This window comes from Hoplias malabaricus, chromosome 7 (genome assembly GCF_029633855.1).
Source record: "Hoplias malabaricus isolate fHopMal1 chromosome 7, fHopMal1.hap1, whole genome shotgun sequence".
NCBI lineage: Eukaryota > Metazoa > Chordata > Actinopteri > Characiformes > Erythrinidae > Hoplias > Hoplias malabaricus.
Window position 1 is genome coordinate 40,096,985 of NC_089806.1, and position 27,075 is coordinate 40,124,059.

Genomic DNA, 27,075 nt, shown 5'->3' on the forward strand with positions numbered 1-27,075 from the left:
AACATGTCTTGGCTGATCCCCACACATCTGACGTAAGGGAAAGAAACATTGTGTTAATTTGATTGATGGCTAAGCGATTGTTTTGCTAGCTCACAAGTGCAGTGTAAACAGGTCTAGACCACCACAGCAACACAACTGCTTTAGCTAAGAGCCAAAGACCTCCTCTTTCTAGGCATCTCACATTCCTCTCTTGCTTCACACACCTGCCATCGGGGGTGCATTTGAACATTTGACCTCTTGTTTTGAGTGTGTGTGTGTGTGTGTGTGCGTGCGTGTGTGTGTGTGTGTGTGTGGTGGGTGGAGCATCCTGTGAGGAATTGTGTAGGTGTACTCTTCTAAGAAAGTGTGTGCCTCTTCAGTTTTTCGTCCCACGTCTGGATGCAGGCGACTGACATTTTTGTTGATTTGCAGGTTTTGTAAATGCCTGCAGGGCATGGAGGTGCACGGCACAAAGTTAGCTGGATGTCTTAAGCCAAAACAAGGGACATTCCATTTCTGACCCCTTTGACTTTTAGCTTGAAGCAAAAGTTCAGCCAAAAAAATCTAATGAACTTCCCCCAGATGGAGTCTGCCAGCCAAGACATGTTTGGTATCTGAAGTGCAAAATGCAAAATGTCAGCTAAGCTACAAGGGTACAAAGCTCCTGGCTCTGGGGCAGTGGGTTCTCTGGAGCAAAGGAGTGCCGTCCAGTACCTCTGAGGTGAGATGGAGCGGTGTGATCCCAGATAACAGTGTGTCTTCCTGACGTCAGTTCATAAGGCGAGACCACACTGGCATCCCTCCGATTGAATGCCGCTTCTCCTTGTGTTTTGTTTGCCTTTTTTTTTTCTCTGTGGGCATCTGGGTGGGTTTGCATCTGCATCCTCTGCTGATATCTGCTGTGAAATCTGACAAAGATTTCTTCATTGCGGTTTGGTGGTTAGCAGTTTGCTACTTCATGTGTTAAAGGCCGGACCTGCTTTCCAGAGGAGCCTGTCTTCGCTGCTGCTATTCGGCGGCATCCTGCCTGCTTTCACCACCTCCAAGAACTGGAAGTGTTGGCCCAGGTGACTGGCATCTTTGCTGATGGCTGTTGAGGGAGCAGCAGCTTGGTGGTTACTAGTTTGCATCTGATATTGGTTGCTAGAGGGCATCCGCATTGCCACTACCCTGCAGCTGACGGTCTTCTGGCCCTGCCCCTGGCTGCTGTGGGAATTGGCTGAAGGAGCATATCTTCAATGAGTGCAAACAAGGGTGGATGCTTGCTTTGGCAACCTAAGAATGTGCAGGATCTACAGGCCCAGCTGGTTCAGGGCACTATACAGACCCTGTAGGCCTACATGCCTTTGTCAAGGCTTGTATTATTATTATTATTATTATTATTATTATTATTATTATTATTATTAACAGACACATTTGGGCCTATTTTCTGTCACGTTTGGCACTTCCAGCCCTGTTACAGCACTTGAAAATGTTATTTGGGCCAGGCATGGGAAAAATGTTGATTTGCCCCAGACTTATTCCACATTAAACCTGGTATCTGACTCATATGAGGTAGATACTCACCCGAGGCTCAGTTGTGGCAGTCAGACTCACTCTGATTCAACATATTTTCAGGCCACATGTGGGCCCTAATAGAACTGTAGATGTCCCACGTTTGGGCCAAATATTCAGTGGTATCCTGCAACGCCTGACCTTAGTAATGCTTCCTTAGATGAAGGCATTACAATCTTTTTTTAGACTGTGCAAAGCTTGTGCAGAACTGGCCCATGTTTGGAAGTGTGCATCATACCATGTCAGAAACCCACGTGAGCAGGTCTGTTGCAGCTCAGTCTACAGTGGTTTTTAGCTTGCTACATTAGCCTTGTAGCCCTGGTGCAGAACACGTCTTGACTGCTTGACTGCATTAGAATGACAAAGAATAATAGTCTAGATAAGAATTATAGTCTTGTGTTTATGCGTAGGAGTGTGTAGGGGTGCACACACACACACACAAACACACTCATCAAACGTGAAGGCCTTGGCACTGCAGGTAACCCAGGCTGTCTGAGTTGGAGCAGGTTGCCAGTGTTGTGAATGGCGGTTTAGCACTCTGTACCCTGAGGGCTCCTTTAGCGCTCATTGACGTAACGCCGGTCCCTGGCTCTCGGCCCCATCCTGGCTGCCCCTGGGCTCGTGCGTCTTCTGGGACTCTGCCGGGACCTGCCTCTCCTCGCTCCTGGCTCGCCGGCGTTTCCCTGCGACTGCAATGTCGATTCATCTCCCAGAAATGAGTCATCGGCGGCTGAGGCTTGACTCCGTGACCCACGGGGATGCGTTTGTCTTGATTTCAGGTGAAGAGGGGGTTGACTGTTTTGATTTGACGCTGAACCCGAGTGTTATGAGTCAACTCTTTCAGCGACTACAGGATTTGACATGTGCCGGATGAGCTGTCGCTGCACCACTGTGTGAAGGAGGCAGAGATTCTAATCCTTGCAAAGCAGTGCTGTGTGAACCACGTACACCACCCTTAATATTTTATTACTATTATAATAATTCAGCCAAATCATCCTGGAAGCAGAGGAGACGTCCCTAAAGAGAAAGGACATGATGAAGTGTGTGCAAAAGGAAGAGGAAGGTCATAGAAAAGTAAGCAAAAAGGTAAGAGATACCAACAGAAATGACTTAGAGAAAGTGGAGTGGTAAGACCTGGCCGACCACCGAAACTCTCGAATCATGACAAGCACAAAATGCAACCAACCCCTAGATGCAATTTGGAAGTGAGCAGGTACGCAAGCGTCCTAGAAAAAACGAAAGCAAGAGTTGTGGAACATTAGAAAGCAGAAAAACAAGTGTCAGTTTAACATCAACACTAGGGTGACCAGATTGGACGACTACTGACGTGCAGACTGACCAATTAAATGTTTACAGAGAAGGTTATCGACCAATAACGGTAGCTCTACAGTCAGACCGTCCAATCAGAAGATTTTAGGCTACTTCACCACGCCCCCTTCTCACTCAAGCGAACCAATCGGAGTAGGGGAGGGCGGGACTAGTTTGTGAACAAAACTTCTCGAAGTTCTATGTAAGCTCTAGAAAAACAAAATCCCGGACGTTTGTGAAATTCCGCCATTTTTTTAAGTCTAAAAAAGAGGACATGTCCGGGTAAAAGAGGACGTCTGGTCAGCCTAGTTAACACTGACCTTTCATACTATAGCTTGGGTGAATATTGTCTTCCAGGGTTTGTTAGGGACTTTAGCCTCATATCTCCGCCTCTAAACTGAAGCCAAAACTGGTCTCAGAACCAAGCTCCAACTTTAAGCTTTAAGTTGAGAACATGGTGCATTGTTTTTATACAATATTCTTCAGTCTAAAATTAATGGGAAGCAGCTGGAGTGTGCAAAACATACTTAGACATTACTCTTACGTTCTTTTACGTGGCATGAAGATGGAAGCGTAAAATGGAGGTGATTTCCAGGCCTTGAATGCAGCTGACCTGGATGTTGTGGAGGAAGCAGAGTAGAAGCTAAAAATGAAAAAGATGCTGAAAAGGACAAGCCGGTCTTTTTGAACTGCTACTATTGCCACGTGAATGGATAACTCAACACGCTTGGAGAAGAACACTAAGTACCTAGTTACATCAGTAAAGAAGAAATGACTAGACTGCATTTGACAAGTCTTTACACGTTCTGCACTCGTTGGGGGGCATTCAGTCGGTGGGACTGCAGAGCTCGTCTTATAGGGGAATTCCACCTCAAGTGGTTAGTCGTGGTTGTGTTAGGACCCAGACCTCTGGAGAGTTCAGTGGCTCTAAAAGACCCTCACAGAGAGTTATTACATATTTTAATAAAGAAGTATATTTTCAGAACATGCCCTTTGACCAGGCGTGCCCAAACATTTGCACAGAAACACATACCGTGCTGTGCTTTGGTTGAAGAGGTCAGTGGGTCCAGTGTGTTTCTGTTGTGAAAATGTATCTGTTACTTTCTGTTTGACTTCTTTCTGTTCTCTCTCTCTCTCTCTCTCTCTCTCTCTCACTCTTTCTCTCTCTCTCTCTCTCTTTCTCTCTCGCTCTCTCTCTCTCACTCTTTCTCTCTTCTTTCTCTCTGTCTCTCTCTCTCTCACTCTTTCTCTCTCCTTTCTCTCTGTCTCTCTCTCTCTCACTCTTTCTCTCTCCTTTCTCTCTGTCTCTCTCTCTCTCTCACTCTTTCTCTCTCTCTCTCTCTCTTTCTCTCTCGCTCTCTCTCTCTCACTCTTTCTCTCTCCTTTCTCTCTGTCTCTCTCTCTCTCTCTCTCTCTCTCTCACTCTTTCTCTCTCCTTTCTCTCTGTCTCTGTCTCTCTCACTCTTTCTCTCTCCTTTCTCTCTGTCTCTCTCTCTCTCTCTCTCACTCTTTCTCTCTCCTTTCTCTCTCTCTCTCTCTCTCTCTCATGCTGTTTGCATTACCCCTAATTACACTTCCTGACATAAACTTTGTGTCTGTTTGTCCAACATGGTGGGCAGGAAAGCAAAACACACACACACCAGATCCTTAGCAATATGTATTGCTAAATTCCTCAGGAAGAGCTCTGGAGATGTTTAATTGTAGAAGCTCACAATCATACAGTCTTTTTTATTATTATTATTTACTTATTGATGTATCTCCAGTATTCATATGAATATGAATCCAGATATTCCTCCTCAGTTTTCCTCATGAACAGTTCCACCCACTCAAAGGTCAAGGCTGGCACAAGCGTCTGTCAAAGCCTATCTTTTGGAACGGTTGCTATAGCAGTTCGGTTGCTTATCCAGTTCAGGGTCGCGGTGGGTCCAGCGCCTACCTGGAATCATTGGGCGCAAGGCGGGAACACACCTTGCAGGGGGCGCCAGTCCTTCACAGGGCAACACACACACACACACACACTCACACATTCACTCACACACTCACACATTCACACCTACGGACACTTTTGAGTCACCAATCCACCTACCAACGTGTGTTTTTGGACCGTGGGAGGAAACCGGAGCAGCCGGATGAAACCAACACAGACACAGAGAGAACACACCACTCTCCTCACATTCAGTCACCCGGAGGAAACCCACACAGACACAGAGAGAACCCACCACACTCCTCACAGACAGTCACCCGGAGGAAACCCATACAGACACAGGGAGAACACACCAACTCCTCACAAACAGTCACCTGGAGGAAACCGACGCAGACACAGGGAGAACACACCACACTCCTCACATTCAGTCACCCGGAGGAAACCCACGCAGACACAGAGAGAACCCACCACACTCCTCACAGACAGTCACCCGAAGGAAACCCATGCAGACACAGAGAGAACCCACCACACTCCTCACAGACAGTCACCCGGAGCGGGAATCGAACTGTGGATCTGGACCTGTGTGACTGCAACACTACCTGCTGCACCACAGTTCGGCCCAGATCAAATTATTGAAGAGGACAATTCAATAATGGCTGGACATTGGTGGAGACAATGCTATGCTGTTTTGAAGCGGTGTCTATGAAGAATGTACATTATGTCTTAAAGTGGGACAGTGTCCATTCATGTCTCGTTTCATGTTCGTTTTCAGCAACAGAGATTCACCCATGGTTACTGTTCTAGACACAAAGACTAACAGTGTGTTCACGAGCAAGGATAACTCAGGAGAATCTACACACACACACACACACACACACACACACACGTCTATATATAGATCTGAGCAGTTCAAGTACCCTTTCTGCCCCCTGTGACCTTTCCTTTGGGGCTTTCTATCATCCTCCAAGGAGTCCAGAGAAACAAAAACACAGAGAAAATGTGTTTGTATGCAAGGTCCAGGTATATATTAAGTTGTGGGGACCAATCAATACAATCACGTTGTGAGAACGTGACATCCTTGCCCCCCATCACGTAAATGATCACATTTTAAGGCATGTTTTAGGGTCATGGACGGTGCTACAAATGTTCAAGGCCAGCTCCTGTTCACACTGCTCTTAACTTGGGTCAAAAAGAGTTCATATATAATCTTACAGTTAACCCTGTTAGTTCAGAGATAATGATTTCACCTATAACTCTGTAAATCAGGAGGATCACACAGGGAGCTCTATGACATCAATGAAATCTGTAGTGAGCTGACGTCACTCCCGCGTCGCTGCGCGGATTCTCGAACCGCTTTTGCGCGCGCCCCGCCTCCTCGCTCTCAAAACATTCCCCGACTGCGCGCCTGCGGTGCGCGCGCACGCTGTTTCGGCGGATAGTTTGTTTATTTATTTATTTCCTCGCGCGCTCGCTGACTTCACGGTTCCACTTATTTATTTACCGCCGTTCGTTCGGCGCAGGCGCGCGCCGTGTGTGTCAGAGAGAGAGAGAGAGAGAGAGAGAAAGAGAGAGAGAGAGAGAGAGAGAGAGAGTGTGTGAATGAGGGCAGGGGAGGTGACGTCACTCGGCGAATGTCAACAACGAGAGAGCGCGCGCGCGAGAGAGAGAGAGAGAGAGAGAGAGAGAGAGAGAGAGAGAGAGGCGTAGCGCGCGCTTCAGTACAAACACAGGAGAGACGCGAGGAGCTGCTCCTGCACGCTTGCACACACTCACACACACACACACACACACGCGCGCGCACGCCTCAGCAGACAGAAGATATACACGCGCGCGCACGCTGGACAATAATAACAATACGAAGAAGAAGAAAGAACAACAATAGCGGTCCGATCGTGAAGCTCGCGCGCCTTCGCGAGTGTGTGTGGGGGGGGTGGGTTTAAAAAACAAGACAAGGGGGGGGACCGCGTGCAGGCTTTGATCTTCCTGCACAAGACGCGGCTTTAGAGGAGTCTGCAAGGAAGTCATCATGTGAGAGGACACTGATTTGTTGCTCGAGCGCGCGGCTGGATTACGAGGGGGGGGGGACGCACACAGACGAGGAAAGTTTCAGAAGGTGGGTGGCGCTTCTCTGGCTTTGTTTTGTTTGTTTGTTTGTTTGTTTGTTTGCGCGTGCGCTTGTTTGTTTATCGGCGTGCACTTTGGGCGCGCGAGCTCGGTGCACTTGGAAAGAAGGTGGTCTAGGTTCTGTGTGTGTGGTGGTGGTGGGGGGGTTGTGTTGCTGTTGGGTTTAGCAGGAAGGGGCGTTAGTGGAGTTCAAGGTGGCGCTTTTCTGTTGTTTCTCGTGCGTCTGCACACTGACTGACCACTGGCCAAACACGGCGCACGTGAACGACATCCTGTTGGGGCGAGCACGCGCCTTGGCTGCCTACTCATGCTTTTGTGCTTTTTTGAACTAGCCTAGTGCAAGAGGACAGTTACCATTCTTGAGGAAGGGGGGGGGGGGGGGGGTTCCGCATGGCTCATGTTTTTGTGGAGAGAACAGAAGCTGTCAAGCGCACAGGCATTGACCCAAAGGAAAGGGGAGGGGGGGGGGCAAACTGAGAGAGCTAGTGACACCACTGTGATGAATTTTGTGCAATACCTTCAGATACAGAGAGCTGAGAGGGACACAAAGTAGTGACCCACTTGTGCAAAGCCTTCAGAGAGTGTACCACTACTACTACTACTATTATTATTATCATTAGTAGTAGTAGTAGTAGTAGAAATGGTATTACTGCGTCTACTGTCACTACTACTATTGTTACTACCGTATAAATATATTACTTTCCAAACTGTCATGACTGTGTCTGTGGACTGAGTGAGTTATAGCAGTTCCAGCTTCAAGAATCCGTGCTCTTCCCTATTATCTATCAATTTTATAACTGTTTATTTGTCATAACGATATGTAAACAATACACGCCCACACTCCCCATACATCCTCAGTTATTGTTCACTGTCTCTGCCCCTACTACCTATATTTATTACCAAACGACCCCCATTACATCGGCATGATTCATAAATATCTGCTTAGTTATTATACTGCTATCGCTCACTTCTACTAATAACTACAGTCATTACTCTTATGCCCTTATCAATGGCGATAACACTCGTTTCTTATGTGTGATATTGCCGTTCATCAGATAGCTCCTGTTACTACTGTTATTGTTATTATCATAATATTAATCTGCTCCTGATACTTTCCTATCTATCACAATCTCCGGAGCTAATAAGAAATGCTGGTCCTGCCACGGAGAGTCACTTTGTCTGGTGCATGTGCATCCCAGTTTAAAAAAAAAAATAAAAGGCAGTGTGGGAATGTGCTTATCCGGCTGCAGCTCTCAGGCTGGCTTTGTTCTGCCGTGCACAGCGCTCTCTAACCAGCCCTCCCTCTCCCCAGCTCCACAACCCCCTCCACCCCTCCCATTAATCCACACAAATATCAGCAGAAATATCTGCTGTGTAAGGGGGGCTGCAGCAGCTCTATTGCCCGAGGGCGCCATTTAAAGCAGCAGAGACCCCTTTATTTTCGCTCTCTCCGTCGGAATGTGACAAGCATCGCATTGGGCCAAATTTGGTGAGGAGGATGGGGGGATGGAGGGGACAGGTCCCACCAGTTTTGGAGAGTGCATCTCGGAGGGATGTTGGAAAATGTGCCTGGGATGTAGTAGCTTCTATTGTTTACAGTCTATGTCCATAGTGAATTGTCGTTAGTAATTAAGAACAAGCGGGTGATTCAGTGTCCTGCTATTGGTAGCTTAATTTCTTTAATATACATGAAATGATATAGTGCCTTTATCCATATTAAGTGATTAGTACCTGTATCGGTGCATACAAACAACATCCACATGTGTATAACTTGCTATTGGCTTGTGTTTCTGTTTCAGTGCTCACTTGGTAACTCAACAAACTTTATTTACTTGGATTTATGAATGAAATCTGCAACTTTCATGAAGTGTGAGGACCATGTTTGACACAAGTGACTAGTTTAGCCAAAGCTAACTGTTGTGTAATGAACTGAACACTAATTGGTGAACTGATTAGGTTTGTGATTAGTCAGATTTGTGAGGGAAATGGGTAAACAACTGCAAAATAAGCTTTTATTGTAGAAAACCGAACACTCATATGGCTACACATATCTCAAATGCCATTATATTGCATTTACAGCGTCAAATCCTGGGCTGTGCCGGTTTGTTTGAGCTGCTTGGCATTCTGAGCTCACTTGTTATGAATGACTTGACTCTGGCTTCATCTCAAATGGCTGCGTACTCCGTTTGTAGTGCACATTTTCTGTAGCTGTATGCTCACTTTTGGGATATCCCTTGTCAGTTATCGTGATAATATTTGAAGTAAAAAAATAGCTTATCCTCTTCAGGGGAGATAACGTGTGTGTTGTGTATATTTAAATAGCACTGTTTGTATTTATTGGCTGATTTTAACTTACAAATAATATATACCATTAAAATAAGCAGAAGTATGTTCTTTGTAAAAGACAGGTACTTTTTAGTGTAGAAAAAAAATAGCGTACTTTATGTGCCGTACCATAGCAAAACAATGTAGCCCAAGAACACTGCTTCTACACCCAAGCATTATATCATTATATTTCTAATACAACGCTATTTGTATTCAGCCAAAACTTTGAAGACAGTCTAGCTAATATTTAGTGTACGATAAGCCAGATATTTATGTCATATCTGCACTACGCAGGGAGTAGGGAGCCATTTGAGACTCAGCCTTTGTCTTCAGCTGAGAGAAAGAATGTAGCATTAGCCTGCACCCAGCCTTTATTGTACACAAACACACTCCAGTAAGCTGCAAGACATCTGCTATACTAATACAACGCTCCTCTCGTCACCGTTTGATCCGATTATCAGACAGCTAGCGTTTCAATAATCTGCCTCAAACGGTTGTAACGGGAGCCGTTGGTGGTGTGCGAAAATCTGCGCCCCTCCGAAATTCTGCACCCTCAATGCGGTGATGCAGCATTTTACGCCGCGTTATTGCTTTACTCCACTACCACTATTGCCTACCGGTTTTCCGGCGTGGTCCCGCCTCCTTTGCGCTGCCAATGGCTACCGTTTGGTACACACGCACGATGATTGGCTACTGATGTCCCGCCTCGCAGGCTTTTTATTGGCTAGTTCCCCGTATACACAAAACAAGGAGCGGGACTCAACGGAAAACGGGTGGAAGAAAATAATACGCCGCGTTCCAGCCTGCATTCCTTTGTCTGCCCGGAGCAGAGAGAGACTGCCGTTAATTTCGAGACGTTTAAAATGAATAAACACAAACAGAGAGAGTTAAAGTGTGCACAGTTACTTCAGAAATGAGCTTTTTAGAACCTGCTCTGAAATTAAATCTATTAAACTGGTTTTAATGTTCGTGTTTTTTTCTTCAGTGTCTTTTGTTCAGGGTTCATGAGTTACATAAAGTAGTGTACCGTTACGTTCATTAAGATAAAATCCCAGTAAACATTTAGCCGTTGATTCAACGTTGAAATAACGTAATGACTGCCGTCTAATCAACGTTCTCTTGAAAATAAAAGTTGAAAAGACGTCCAAACACAGACATTGAAAAGACGACTATTAGACGTATTTTGGACGTCAATTGTCGTTATTAATTGGTCCCGAAATAAATTACTTGTATAAAACGCGTATAAAACGCATTTTGGACGTCCACTGACGTTATCGATTGGTCACCACTTGATAACTAACTTATTAAGATTAATTTGGACGTCCATTGACGTTTAAAATATGTCCTTGACGGACAGACTACTTTTAGACCTATTTTGAACGTCCAGGGACGGTCCTCGTTTACTGGGATAAGATTTACGTTTGTTTCCACATTTAATCGTGTCAGTTTTCTCAGCGCCATTCACCATGCAGGTGCACTTGTAGTTCTATAGTGACAGACTGTGGTCCATTTGTTGCTCTGCATACACTGTTAGCCCACTTTCTCCCTGTTGTTCAGTGCCCAGGACCCCCAAAAGACCACCATAGAGCAGGCATTATTTGGGTGGTTACATTCTCTGGTGGGGGTTTTCAGTAGCTTAGCTGGAGTTTTTAAACACTCTGCCTACACACTGTCCACTCTTTTATGATCCGCCACACAAATAGCCCGCCTGCTCTGTGGTGGTCCTCTGTGGTCCTGACCACCGAAGAACAAGGGGAAGAGTGCTAAATAAGAATGCAGAACCACAGATGGACCAAAATCTGTAAATGTAGAACTACAAAATGCACACGTATTCTCAGTAGAACTGATAACATGGACAATGAGTGTAGAAACATGTAGGTTATTGTAATGTTCTGGCGGATCAGTGTATATTATAGCATATATATAGCCAGTGATATGTATCTTGGCAGAAATGGGTGCATCCCCATACATGCATCTTTCAACCGATCCTGCGGTCCTGCATTTCAATGCAGCTATTCTCATAAGCAACTCTTGAAAATAAAACCAAGAGGAATGGAGAAGCAGAACCGAGAGCTCCACGTCACACGGCTTAGTGCCGGAGGCTTATCTTTTCCTGGATCTCCACGTTTGCTGGAAGTGTAGCGTGGTTTAAGGAGACTTTTGTATTTGTGTGTGTGCGCATGTGGTAGTGAACTGCAGCTTTGTGCAGCTGTTAAAATCTGAACCTGTGCTAAATCTATTTAAGCATGGTCACCCCCATGGGGGGGAGCCACTGGATGGAGCATCTGGTTCACTCAGGGACTACAAAGTAGCCTGATTCTGCATCTGCTGTGAGTTCCGTGCTGTAGAACACATACAGGAATAATAAATGTTCACTTTCATAAACACCGTTTGCTATTTCTTGGCGGTGGAAGTGACTGATTGCACCTTTAAAGCCGAAGACGCTCTCGGTCCCGTCCTGCTTGTTTGCATAAGCCCACACTAGCTTTCAGAGCACAAGCCCTGGGTCTGAAAACATGTTCCCATAGCCGTCCCACGTCAGCACAAAGGCATGTTTGACTGAGCTCCAAAGAGTGTGTGTGTGTATGCGCTGAAGTTCACACAGGGCTTTTGTTGTTCCTCTCTTACGTGGTGTGTGGATGACACTCATGCCCATTGGCATCATCAGTCACCACTCGGAACCAGACGCTATTATCACTGCCAGCACCAGCTGTGTGTGCTCCACACACACACACACACACACACACACACACACACACACACACAAGTTTTAATCTCATGTTAGGACATAGGGTCATGTTTTACATATATCCTCGTACTTGTAAATGCACCCACGACACAGATGCTCAGTTCTGCTCAATGCCAAGCATCAGTTGGAGGGGTATGAAGCCCCTGAGTAGTGGAGTGCTGGAGTAACCTCCCATGCCTCTGCAATCAAATCCTCACTGCAAACGTACGGCAGGTTAAGTAGAGGATGAGCAGTTGGATGAGCAGGTATTCTATGTTTATGAATATTGATATGTAATAACAGTACCTTCCTCATATACAAAATAGGGATAATTGCCTCCTCTTCATTTTGACCTTTTCCCCCCACATCTCTCTCTCTCTCTCTCTCTCTCTCTCTCTCTCTCTCTCTCTCTCTTGCTCTCTCACTCCCCTAATGCCTATCAGAGGCTCATCCCTCCCTCATTAGCAGCTAATTGCGTGAATGGATCAGTCGCAGACTTATTCACACACTGATCTCAGTTAAACACAGCTCAGTGTGTGTGTGTGTGCCATGTTTCACTCACATTGTGGGGACCAAAATCTGTTCATGCACATATATTACCGAGACTTGTATTCTTTATGGAGAACACAAGCAGGTCCCCACCACATCAGGGGTTACATTTTAAGGTGAAGGCAGGTTTTAATGCTAGAGTTAGGGTTAGTGACAGAATGAATGGAAGGCAACGTAATGTCCCCACAATGCATGAAAACGAGTTTGTGATTGACCTTTTCCGAAAACTGCTTCTTTTTTGACGGTTTCCGCCGCAGAGAAGAAGTGTTGAACCAGTGCCGTTAACTTAGTTCTGTGCCAGTGTCAGAGGAGCCACAAGTATTTGGACAGTTCTTTTGGCACTGGGACCTGATTAGAGCAGCCTCTCTGTGCAGCTCATTTACTTATTTACGATTATTTTAAATGTGTTTATTCATTAATAACAGAAACATTAAATCGTAAGTTACTCTCTCGTTTTCTGTACAGTTTGGAGTGTAAAAATATATTTGACACCCCTCAGAAACACTATTAAATGTTAATTGAAGCATGAGAAAGCACATAAATATATAGCAGCATTAAAACGTATGGATGTCTGGTTCCTTTCACAACTGTTTACACGTCCACTTTGGTTTGTTCTTAGAAGCACAGCTCACACTAAAGCACTGAAAGTCATTGTTCACATCTTAAATGTAACCTTTTAATTCCACAGAAAGTCCACGGAAACTAAGCGGACCTCCCCTTTAAGCTCGGCTTGGCCCCTTTAAGCTCGGCTTGGCCAGTGTAGTGGCTAAGTGCAGGACACAAGAACATCATGTTTTCTAAGTGTTTTTCAGGTTATTATACTGACAGCTAGTGGCCTGGGTGTGTCAGAGTTTCTGTAAATTGACCTTTAATTTGTTACCTCCTCCATGTGGGGGACCCGCTCTTTGGAGCATAAACTAGTTCATTCAAAGACAACAAATAAACGTGGCTCTTTATCAGATGTAAGTCACACTTGAGAAAAAGATGTAAAATTAATATATATTTTAATGTGATTGTGTGTGTGTGTGTGTGTGTGTGTGTGTGTCAGATAAAAGGAATGAATATCAATGTATTGTCCCCACAGTGCATGAAAACAAAATTTTGTGTGTGTGTCTGTGTTTTGCACATGTTTAAGGGGGTGGCTTTAGTCACCAGGTTATTTTTGTGTCTGTGTGTGTGTGTGTGTGTGTTTGTGTGTGTGTGTGTGTTTGTGTGTGTGTATTGGTACAGCTAGTTATTTTTGTCTCACACGTATCCAGCTTCTCACATATGAAAATACACACCTCACTCACAATATGTCCTCCTGTGAGGATGAGTGTGTGTGTGTGTGTGTGTGTGTGTGTGTGTGTGTGTGTGTGTGTGTGTGTGTGTGTGTGCGTGTGTGTGTGTTGTGGAGTGTAGTTCTTTGCCACAATGTCCCATATCCAATTACGTGTGTGTGTTTGTGTGTGTGTCTATGTGTGTGTGTGTGTGTGTAGAGCTAGATTTATCAATCTGTACCAACCACATGCTCATTTGCACAGACTCATTCATGTATTTACCTGCACATGTACACACACACACACACACACAGTTGTGTATTCATTTCACACACTCACAGGCAGCTGGATTCACACACAGACACGTCTATGGTCTTTGCACACTCACTTCTAAACTCGCTGACTCATTCAGCTCAGAGCTGTTTACACGAAGACGGTGCTGGTGTGTAAAGGGAAGGACGGGTTATGGCTGTTACATTATTTCTGCACTAACGTACTGTACTGTAGCCTTACTCTCAGGTACTGTACTGTAATTATCTCTAGAGTTGTAGTACGTTATGAGGCCCCAGGGTGTACAGTGCTTTGTTGTACTGTGCTAAACAGCATGGAGCCATAGTGTACTACACTGTGTGGCCCTGTTTCCCCTACAGTGTCGTACTGTATGGTATCCCAGTGTATTATATTGTACAGTGTGCTGCTATACCATATTATACCATGTGATCCTGCAGAGTACCGTGCTGTGTTATAGGGTACTGTCTTATAATGTGTGACTCATACATTCAAATATACACACAAACATACAAACACTCACATGCACACACACACACACACACACACACACACACACATGAGTACAGTTTCTGAGGAAATTTTTTGGGGTGTCACTGGTCCGTGTTGGCACAAATGAGTCATACGCAGCTTGGCTTGTCAATATTGAGCTCAGTCTAAAAATAAAACACACCACAGTGCACAGACTACTGAAGCACACACACTCACACACACACACACACACACACACACACACACAGAGGCAGGAAACAAACTGAGAGCCTTGCACGTTTTGCAAGAGCGCTGATTAAAAACCCGGTTTAATGGAGTCAGATCCGGTGAAAGTTTCATGTGAGGCTTCTCCCCATCAATTATTGACCTTTGGGGCGTGAACGGTGCGTCTGTGCGTTACACACTGATCCGTAGCTGGTGATTCCAGTGGAGTTCAGCTGGGTGTGCTCCAGGACAGCGATAGTTCGTCACGTTGGTGGATCCAGGGTGTTCTTATAACGCTTCTGGGTGGTACTAAGGTGAATCGGATGTGATCGGATCATGTTCAGGGCTGAACTGAATCACTTTGACGAGGAATTGAATGAATCAGTTCGGAGATTGACTCTCTTTTGATGCGTCAGCGCTGACTCTCCTTTCAAAAAGGATCCGTATTTATTTATTTATTTATTTACGTTTGGTTTGTAGCGTGAATGGTGTTGACGCTTTTTGAATCAAATACAAATATAGTGCCATTGAATTCCATTCAGTGATTTCAGTAAATTCCACTGAACCATCAAGTGTGAGGGTTTATACGCAGCCTTTTGACCATTGTTTTGACCACTACACTAAGCCCCCCCCCCCCCCCCCCCCCCCCCCCCCCCCGCCCCTCGGTCAGTCCTCCTGGGGTGTAATTGTTCTTTTTTCTCCCTGTGTTTTCACACTGATGGTTCTCTCCAGGCTTATCCCAGGTGAACATACCGCAGCCGTGGAGTCAGTGTCTCCGCACGCTTGGCCTTCAGTGGGGAAATGGATTTAAACTATTCTTGAACTTGGAAAAAATGGGGGGAACAAAAAAAATTCCACGTATTCCAGCACCTTGGCAAAGCGTTTCATCATCGGATTCTTCGGTCCACAGCCAGCAATAACTTGGCCCAAATTTGTTACTCTGTCTTTTTTTACCCTTCTTTCCCCTCTTTCATTCTTTCTTTCTCCAGTGTTCCCTCTTCCCCCCGTTCTCTCTCTCTCTCTCTCTCTCTCTCTCTCTCTCTCTCTCCGTACAGATTGAGTTACAGGGGTGTCCCGGACCACCGCTAATTTAAAGCGAGCCACAGACATCAGGCTGACATTTTCAAAATGGTCGTTTTCCATTTTATTCCATGTTTTCTTCTCTCCTTTTCCCAGTCTTTATACGTCCCCTATTTCCTCTTCCCAGTTTATTTATTCCTCCCCACTTCTATTTCCCTTCCCAACAACTTTTCCCCATCCTGTTCCCTATATCCTTTATATCCCCCTCACTTCTTCTTCCCAGTCTTTATATTGTCCCCCCCCCACCCCTCACACACACACACACACACACACACACACACACACACACACACACAACAACCCCCTTTTTTTCCCAGTCCCCCTTTTTTCCCAGTCTTTTTTCATGGCTCCCTCTTTTCTCTCTTTCTTTCCGGAGGCAATGGGAAAGACTCACTGGAGTCCAGCAGAGTGGAGAGTGGAAGGTATTTAAAACAATCAGCGGATTCCTGGTAAGAGGGTGAGGTCATTGTTTTAGAGAGAGAGAGAGAGAGAGAGAGAGAGAGAGAGCTCTTAGTGTTTTGTAATCTCAGTTTTTATATTGATAGCTAAAAGTGAAGTGAGGCAGATAATAGCAGAGAGAGAGAGAAAATGGAAAGAATGATGAATGGAGAGTGAGAGAGTGAGAGGAAAAGATTTAGGGAGAGAGAGAGAGAAAGAGAGAGGACCAGAGAGAGATATAAATAAATAGATAGATAGATAGATAGATAGATAGATAGATAGATAGATAGATAGATAGATAGATAGACAGATAGACAGATAGATAGATAGATAGATAGATAGATAGATAGATAGAGGGAGAGAGAGAGAACTAGAGAGGGAGAGAGATAAATTGATAGAGAGAGAGAGAGAGAGAGAGAGAGAGAGAGGAGCTGAGAAAGTGGTAGGAAAGAGAGAGCGAGAGAGGAAAGCTGAGAGGGATGAGAAAGGAGAGAGTAGGAGGAGAGAGAGATCTGTGGAAGAGTGATGAATGACAGTGTGAATAATGATGTGTGGATAATAACCTCTCTCTCAAAGCTGGAACAAACAAGTCAACAGTGTTTAACACTGAGGCAGGAGCGGAAGAAGCACGGCTGTGTCAGAACGCTGTTGTTTATTTATAGTGTAGTTACGTGGTGAAGAGAGTGGGCCGTGAGCTTTAATGGGAAAAATAGAACAAACACAGTCTATTCAATTAGAAGGAAAAACTTTGTTTAGATCATTTTTAATAATGCTCCATGAATCTGAGAGGATGGCACATTAATCACTGCTAGTAAAGGTGAATAAGAAAGTGAGGGACACACACACACACACACACACACACACACACACACACATCATTGTAAAATATAACAAAATCAACACAATGTAATATAAAGCAGCATACTTTACTATAAAACACTAAACACTGGTTTAATACATTAATATTTGCACAGTGCTTATTATAATATTAATACTACATTATAATATAGTAATAACAATGTTATATGGTTTAAAATATTAACTATTATTATAATTTCCATAATTAAAATATATAGCTGCATTGGGATATTGTTAAATGAACCATGAAAGTGTGTAAAGTTGAGAATAATGTTGTAATAAATTATTAATATTAAATAAACATCAGAATATATCCTTAAGTGCCCTTCTGAATAAACACTTACATACGTTATAGCAGCGAGTAATACATCGTTAAATAAATAAATTTCCCATTAATATACAATGTGAATGTATTAATTTGGTTATAATATAATTATAACATGGTAATAAGCCTTTGAAATGGTGTGGTGAAAGATATGGTGTTTATTACTGAAAACGAAGAGAGTTTTATGAATTTAATAAACAGAGATTTGAATCTTTTCTAAGTTATAAATTTATTACTATTTTATGAACTCAGTCACCTTTTCTTAGACTGCATGTTAATCTAGATTTGGTTTGTGTGTGTGTGTGTGTGTGTGTGTGTGCATGCGTTTGTGGCAGCCTATCTCTGGCAGTTTTTGTAGTATGGGTTACACTTGTGATTTGTGAGGTAGCGGTATGTGTGTGTGTGTGCGTGTGTGTGTGTGTGTGTCTTGGGGGGAGGGGGGATTTGAACAAAAACATGTACATTGTGTGGTTTTACTCATTTTGCAGCTGGAGGTGTGTGTAGGTGTGCGTCGCGGGGCATGCACGTGCGTGTGTGTGTGTGCGTGTGTGTGTGTGCGTTTGTGTTATTTGTATGTGTATGCATTTCTGCACAGTGTGTGTGTTTGTGTGTGTATGTGTAGGCATCCTGTGGGACTGGTGCAGGTGGCAGGGGGAGGGGCTAGAAGACCACTTCCTGATTGTGAAGTACAGTAAGTGTGCTGGCTGAGATCCAGCCGCTCTGAGCTCGGCTGCTATTGGCTGATCCGGCTTGGTGTGTGTGTGTGTGTGTGTGTGTGTGTGTGTGTGTGTGCCCCTGAGCATGTCTTCTTTGCCTTTTTGGCTTTGTTCTTGTTATTGTCGTGTTATTCTGAGTGTTTTTATGAACAGTGTTGTGCAAAAGTCAGTAGCCACCTTTTATTTACTTCATTTCCAACCAAATCAGCTGTAAAATGTTGCAAAGCAGAGACAACGGGCCTCAAAGCAACCGTGCAAAGACCCGGCGTTGCACCAAAACACTCCCCTTCCATTTTACAACACTTTAAAGAGAGGAGTAAACCAATCTCTGCTCAAAGCTGTGGGTCTGAAAGAATGTGGACCTGTCAATCAGCTCTTATTCAGAAAAGGAAATAGACACAAAAGAAGATGACAGCTGCAGATGAACTTAAGATGACAGAGGACATTGCGTGTAGAAATAAGGAGGTTATTTTAATGTTATAAATATAATTAAATGTTAAATATATAGTAAGTAGAAGCTCCCTGAGGTCAGCACTCTTTAGAAGCCTGTTTTTCTTTGTTGTTTTCTTGAATGATTCACTGGAAACAAAACAAATCAAAAATATAAGGCCCAAAAGCGCGCTGTGGAAGTTGAAGGAAACGCTGTTTCATGTTGTTTTGCAGATTTTGGGACGGAAAACATGAGGCGTATTGTGAGTCTGGTGTTTGGAATGATATGTTTCCCCTGTTGACTGAGACTTTTAGGGTTTTATTCAGTGTGAGGGTTGTTTTGGGAACACCTCTTCCACCTGAGGCAGTAGTGTTCAGAACCACAGACCTCAGCAGAAGGGGTCCGCGTGTGCCGTCACACAGCACGGCGACCTCAGCGGTCAGCGGCCGAGCTTTTATGAATGGACCAGGAACGCATTTGACCGCCCACCACTCTGAGAGAGTTAGAGAAAGATGTGATTTATCTTCCTCCCTCTTACTAAGAGCGGAGGTGGAATTATAGAGGTGTAGACACACACTCGTCCGCCCCCTCCCCCTTTACTCAATGGCTCTGACCTCAGGCTACTGCCAGCAAGGGTCAGCGCACAGAGGGCAACACACTCAGTCAACAGCTTAGAGCTGTTTTTGAGTGGGGATTTTCTCAGTTCAGAGCATGGGCCACTTTTATGTTATGTCTGTAATAACTATGTAATTATACATGAACAATACATGTAACAACACATGTACACATAATACTTCTTACAACATATTGTATGTAATTACACATGTAATAGATTGAAATACTTCTTCCAACATGGTGTTTCTTTAAACACATATCTGTGGCTTGGCTGAAGGAAACATAGCATTACTTTAAGGACCAGGGTTCTTGTTAAACTTATTTTCTTTTACAAAATAAAAAAAACACAATCTAATCATGTAACATGCAAATGATTATATATTTTGAGGTCAAAATTGTTGTATTCAGATGGGACACAGCAGGAAGAGAGGGTTTGTTTGCACTGAATAAAGGTCATAGATAAAGGACGGTATCTGTTTGTCAACTAATATTGAAGCAGACTTCCAATGAAGCAGTTCTTTCCAAATGTGTTTAAGTTTCTCTGATCCAAACATTGCTCACACACAGGTGGCTGATAACCTTTGTGTGTGTGTGTGTCAGGTGTTTGTCATTGGAAGTGCAGTTAATGATCGAGGTCTGTTTTAATTCAGACTCCCTCCCATCATTCAACACAATCCTATTCAAAGCATATATCATTAAACATATACTTCAAATGACTATTTAAAAAAAAATAGCAAAATAGCAACTGTAGAGGTTTTATAGAGGGTATTGGACACTGGATTTAGACACTTCTCCGCACTTCATGCTACTGGAGTTTACTCCCCTCAGCTCTCAGACTTCAATTCATGGATTCTGCTCTTTTATATTCTACACTGAATATAATCAGAGGGCATCACACACCCATTCAGTCTTTCACTCACTCAGTCACTCACACACTCACCTGTGGACAGTTTCACACACTCACTCAGTCACTCACACACTCACCTGTGGACAGTTTCACACACTCACCCAGTCACTCACACACTCACCTGTGGATAGTTTCACACACTCACCCAGTCACTCACACACTCACCTGTGGACAGTTTCACACACTCACCCAGTCACTCACACACTCACCTGTGGATAGTTTCACACACTCACCCAGTCACTCACACACACCTGTGGACAGTTTCACACACTCACTCAGTCACTCACACACTCACCTGTGGACAGTTTCACACACTCACTTAGTCACTCACACACTCACACCTGTGGACAGTTTCACACACTCACCCAGTCACTCACACACTCACCTGTGGACAGGTTCACACACTCACTCAGTCACTCACACACTCACCTGTGGACAGTTTCACACACTCACCCAGTCACTCACACACTCACCTGTGGATAGTTTCACACACTCACCCAGTCACTCACACACTCACCTGTGGATAGTTTCACACACTCACTCAGTCACTCACACACACCTGTGGACAGTTTCACACACTCACTCAGTCACTCACACACTCACCTGTGGACAGTTTCACACACTCACTTAGTCACTCACACACTCACCTGTGGATAGTTTCACACACTCACTCAGTCACTCACACACACCTGTGGACAGTTTCACACACTCACTCAGTCACTCACACACTCACCTGTGGACAGTTTCACACACTCACTTAGTCACTCACACACTCACCTGTGGATAGTTTCACACACTCACCCAGTCACTCACACACTCACCTGTGGACAGTTTCACACATTCACTCAGTCACTCACACACTCACCTGTTGAAAGTTTCACACACTCACCCAGTCACTCACACACTCACCTGTGGATAGTTTCACACACTCACCCAGTCACTCACACACTCACCTGTGGATAGTTTCACACACTCACTCAGTCACTCACACACACCTGTGGACAGTTTCACACACTCACTTAGTCACTCACACACTCACACCTGTGGACAGTTTCACACACTCACCCAGTCACTCACACACTCACCTGTGGATAGTTTCACACACTCACTCAGTCACTCACACACACCTGTGGACAGTTTCACACACTCACGCAGTCACTCACACACTCACCTGTGGACAGTTTCACACACTCACTCAGTCACTCACACACACCTGTGGACAGTTTCACACACTCACCCAGTCACTCACACACTCACCTGTGGATAGTTTCACACACTCACTCAGTCACTCACACACTCACCTGTGGACAGTTTCACACACTCACCCAGTCACTCACACACTCACCTGTGGGCAGTTTCACACACTCACTCAGTCACTCACACACTCACCTGTGGACAGTTTCACACACTCACCCAGTCACTCACACACTCACCTGTGGACAGTTTCACACACTCACTCAGTCACTCACACACTCACCTGTGGATAGTTTCACACACTCACTCAGTCACTCACACACCTGTGGACAGTTTCACACACTCACTCAGTCACTCACACACTCACCTGTGGATAGTTTCACACACTCACCCAGTCACTCACACACTCACCTGTGGACAATTTCACACACTCACCCAGTCACTCACACACTCACGCAGTCACTCACACACTCACACCTGTGGACAGTTTCACACACTCACCCAGTCACTCACACACTCACCTGTGGACAGTTTCACACACTCACCCAGTCACTCACACACTCACCTGTGGACAGTTTCACACACTCACTCAGTCACTCACACACTCACCTGTGGACAGTTTCACACACTCACCCAGTCACTCACACACTCACCTGTGGATAGTTTCACACACTCACCCAGTCACTCACACACTCACCTGTGGATAGTTTCACACACTCACTCAGTCACTCACACACACCTGTGGACAGTTTCACACACTCACTCAGTCACTCACACACTCACCTGTGGACAGTTTCACACACTCACTCAGTCACTCACACACTCACACCTGTGGACAGTTTCACACACTCACCCAGTCACTCACACACTCACCTGTGGATAGTTTCACACACTCACTCAGTCACTCACACACACCTGTGGACAGTTTCACACACTCACGCAGTCACTCACACACTCACCTGTGGACAGTTTCACACACTCACTCAGTCACTCACACACACCTGTGGACAGTTTCACACACTCACCCAGTCACTCACACACTCACCTGTGGATAGTTTCACACACTCACTCAGTCACTCACACACTCAGCTGTGGGCAGTTTCACACACTCACTCAGTCACTCACACACTCACCTGTGGACAGTTTCACACACTCACCCAGTCACTCACACACTCACCTGTGGGCAGTTTCACACACTCACTCAGTCACTCACACACTCACCTGTGGACAGTTTCACACACTCACCCAGTCACTCACACACTCACCTGTGGACAGTTTCACACACTCACTCAGTCACTCACACACTCACCTGTGGACAGTTTCACACACTCACCCAGTCACTCACACACTCACCTGTGGACAATTTCACACACTCACCCAGTCACTCACACACTCACCTGTGGACAGTTTCACACACTCACGCAGTCACTCACACACTCACACCTGTGGACAGTTTCACACACTCACCCAGTCACTCACACACTCACCTGTGGACAGTTTCACACACTCACTCAGTCACTCACACACACCTGTGGACAGTTTCACACACTCACGCAGTCACTCACACACACACACACCTGTGGACAGTTTCACACACTCACCCAGTCACTCACACACTCACCTGTGGACAGTTTCACACACTCACTCAGTCAGTCACACACTCACCTGTGGACAGTTTCACACACTCACTCAGTCACTCACACACACTCACTCAGTCACTCACACACACACCTGTGGACAATTTCACACACTCACTCAGTCACTCACACACACACACCTCACCTGTGGACAGTTTCACACACTCACCCAGTCACTCACACACTTACCTGTGGACAGTTTCACACACTCACTCAGTCACTCACACACACACCTGTGGACAGTTTCACACACTCACTCAGTCACTCACACACACACACCTCACCCGTGGACAGTTTCACACACTCACCCAGTCACTCACACACTCACCTGGGGACAGTTTCACACACTCACCCAGTCACACACACACACACACACACACACACACACACACACACACACACACACCTGTGGACAGTTTCACACACTCATTCCTGTCACACACACACACACACACACACCTGTGGACAGTTTCACACACTCATTCCTGTTTGTTTGTGTTGACTTTGAATGATGAATAAGTGCTAAACCTCAAATATGTCAAGCTGAAAATGTCTGTTGTTATGCCTTTGTTTACAGTCTTCAAACATCATTAACATATTTCCATTACAAAATAAAAGCAAGGTTTAAGGCCCTCTTTATTGTTATAGCATTGAAAAGTACACTGGGAACTTTCAGTATCACACTCTGTGTGAATTACATTTTTGTTGAGTATCTTACACTTAGGGAAAGTGACGCACCGATCAGTGCCAGAATTCATCTACAGAAACAGGTGTGCATGCCTTCTGTCATTTTCTTCAGTCTGATTATGACGTACAAAGGGCTCTGGAGGTTGAGAATTCCCGTCCGAAGTGTGATCTCTGTAGTCACCGTTGCAAAGAATGTGCCATTTATGAGCAAAGATTAAAGGTAGAAAGGAAGTTGTGATGAAGGTTTGATCGTAGAGTGGAGCCGAGTTGGGGTGGGGGCTTTGTCTTGTGTCTAGGAGGCGGAGCCAGAGCTCCAGGCTGCAGATCAGAGACGTTTTCCCGGCAAACGAGACGTACACCAGTCATGAACACACACATATACACACAAACACACACACACAGAGGCACATCTCCACACGTGCTAGTGCTGCTGGACTGTCATAGTGCGGCCACTGTGAGTTACACTTACTACTTTCGCTTTCTGCTCTCTGTTCTCATGACTTTGACCATTTGTGTCAAACTTTTTTTAAAAATATGCTGAAGATTTACTTGCTTTTGTACATTTGCACATGCCGTCAGTGGTCTATGACTGTGGTCAGTGCCTCACTGAGCGTCTGTGTGTCCTAAAGTAAGGTCACCGACATGTGAAGAGTTCGTATTTGGTGTGATGCTTTTATGGATCGTGTTGGAAATGTACTGAATGTTTCTGTGTTGTCACGAATGGACTTGTCTTTGAAGATTATTGTGTATTTGTCGAAGGTCCAAGTGACTGCAGGTGACTTTGGAGCCTTTTTTTGAGCTTTGATCCATCCACAACGTGAAATGTGAACACATCATTGCATTCATCAAGAAAATGAGCAAAACCACCTGAGCTGAAATCTTGTTTACAAACAGTAAATAATAATTATAAAATGTATATAACGTCATGCACAGAGAATCTGATCCAGGATCTGAATCCTTCTTAATATTAAAGGTGTCAACAACAGATTCTTTGCGTCATGCCTCTGAAGAACCACCTCCGTTCCCTTGAATAACCTCTCGCTCTCATTAAAACAAGGTGGAAAAGTTTATGTTCGTTTTTCAAGTTAACACTAAATTTGCCTAAGACTGAATTTGTTTTATTCATCACTAGTGAAACCAATCGTTCTCAAGAACCCTTTTGGTTCTTGAAGGAACCTTGCAACTAAAACGTACCATTGAGGGTCCCACACCTACGACGACGAACAGTACCACCACAGAGACTGCTATCCTGAGAGTGTAGCTTTGAGAAGGTTTTGGCTTAAAAACAATATGAAAATTCACAATTACACTCTTTAAAACTGCAGTAAAAACTTTAATATTTGGCCGAATGATTACTGCTGTTATATCAACATCACATTTTTTTATAAATAGAAAGAGCTGCCATTCAACTTACATAAAACATGCGTTATCAAGAACCATCGCTTTAAAAAACTGAAATAAGGACTTATCTTCTGTAACAGACCAATCAGAGGCAGCCAAAGACGTACCAGATGACAACCACAACTAAGTGAATATCTAACACTCTACAGTCAGTGTTTAAAATCAACACCAAATTTGTTTTTTTCTATAAATTTATTTATTTATTTATTTATTTTTAATTTTCTGAAAATAATTGCAATTTAAGTTGTAATTGAAGTCAATTGTATTGTTCAGAATTAACAATTAGATAACCTTCCCAAATCGTATAGCCCTTATTCACACTATACACTCCAACACACACACATTAAATGCATAAAATGGCTACACCTGCGGACAAAATGACCACGGATTTATCCCCACCACTGCAAAGAAGTGTAAACATTTTACATCCATCCGCTTGAAATGGTTTTGTTTACTTCTCAAAGCTTGAATAATTCAGATATTTGGGAGGTGACATGGTGAAATGTGGAATCTCGTATTCAAACATGGCTCTTCCTTCTTTTGTTTAAAGAACCTAGTGTTGCACATTTATTTATTTATTTATTTATTTATTGTTCAGATTCTTGCCCGGCTCTGGGCCTGTGGGGACTGCCTTTACCGTTGTATGAGCTCCGAGAGCCACTAGGCCTTTTGACTTGTGAGATTCTTATTGGAAAAGTTGGTTGTGTCGGAGGTGAGATTCAGCCGAGCGACTGCAGCTCTGCCCACCACAGGTAAATCTTTAACAGCCGTCCTGTGACCTCGCTCAGAAAGCTAAGAAACAAGGGCCTTGAACTCCGACAAAATGGGGAACAAGAGTCTGATCGTGACCTGGAGGTCCAGGCAACCGAAGGCACGTCGGAACAGGCCACAGATCTGAAAAGTAGCTTTTTTTGTGCTTAATAAAGGCAGTTTCTTGTGAAAAAAGAGAAAGAAAAGGCGTTTTACAAAGGAAACAAAGCTTCCTTTTCATGACTTCCTCTGCAGGTGCTACAATATCAACTGTACAAATAAATATTAACCCGCAGAGTAACTGAATCTGCAATGGAACAAAGCCTGAGCTTGGTTTCACATTTTTCACTGATGTTATATTGGTGTTATAAACACCAGTACTGTTTACTATTCCATCCATCAGCCCCTGGACCTCCGGAATGCCACGAGGGTTAAAGAAATCAGGGATGGTTTGGGATCAAGCTGTTCATACAAAACAAAAAAAGTGGACTTGTCCATTTAGCTTGTGTATGTGAGTATACTGTAGAGCATAGTCTACCGCAACGAAACACACCTACGTTGAAATATTTACAGTGGGATGGAGATGGAAGATAGGTTGAAAACTCTGGTGTTAGCTCATGTCAGATCCAGATGATAGGTCCACAGTGACAACACAATTCTCCGTAAAAACAGTGTATAGCCTGTTTTTACATAGTCCTCTAGAGATTTCATGCCTTGCGTAGACTCCAAAAGCATTCAGTGTTGCACCAGTTAGCGCTAGTGTTAGCTCTTTAGCTCATCTATAGAGGATGCCTACCACTCAGCACATTCCTACCAATATTCTGTTGTCATTCTCAAGTAATCAAGTGTACTTTCACACCCTTGTAATTACTCTATAGTTAGCCTACAGTGCTATGCTAATTTTGTTGGTTCTCCCTTCCCTTTCGCTCTCTAACTCTCTACCTCGTATGAATACGTGAACATCAACATGAGTCTGTCACTTATTTGCATTTTCTTTTGAAACATGACTCTAAAATCCCAGACTGAAACAATGTGTAAGTGGGTGTGAGGAGAGGCAAAGTCAGGCCTCATGTCCAATCGTGATTAGCGAGCTGCTACAAGAGCACAAAGGCCAGCTGTGTCTCGGTGCCAAGCTGAATGGGAAGGCAGGGGTTAACGAGGCTGTGACAGGAAACTGGGAGCTGGCAGGTAGAGCTACTCTCACCCGGGGTGGGTCACACACAGCTGTGGTTATTGGGAGGCAGGGGTCACTGAGGTCACTGAGGTCACACAGGACAAGCCAGAGTCAATGGGTCTGTTCCAG

At 44.5% G+C, this 27,075-nt stretch overlaps 1 protein-coding gene across 1 annotated transcript in view; it reads left to right on the forward strand.

The window, feature by feature from the left end:
* The first annotated feature begins 6,813 nt into the window (after positions 1-6,813).
* The window catches only part of bach2b (BTB and CNC homology 1, basic leucine zipper transcription factor 2b), a 92,311-nt gene continuing 72,049 nt past the window's right edge, over positions 6,814-27,075 (forward strand). Inside the window, exon 1 of the mRNA XM_066677701.1 lies at positions 6,814-6,878. The gene's annotated coding sequence lies outside the window, so the exon portion shown is untranslated. The remainder of the gene's footprint in view (positions 6,879-27,075) is intronic.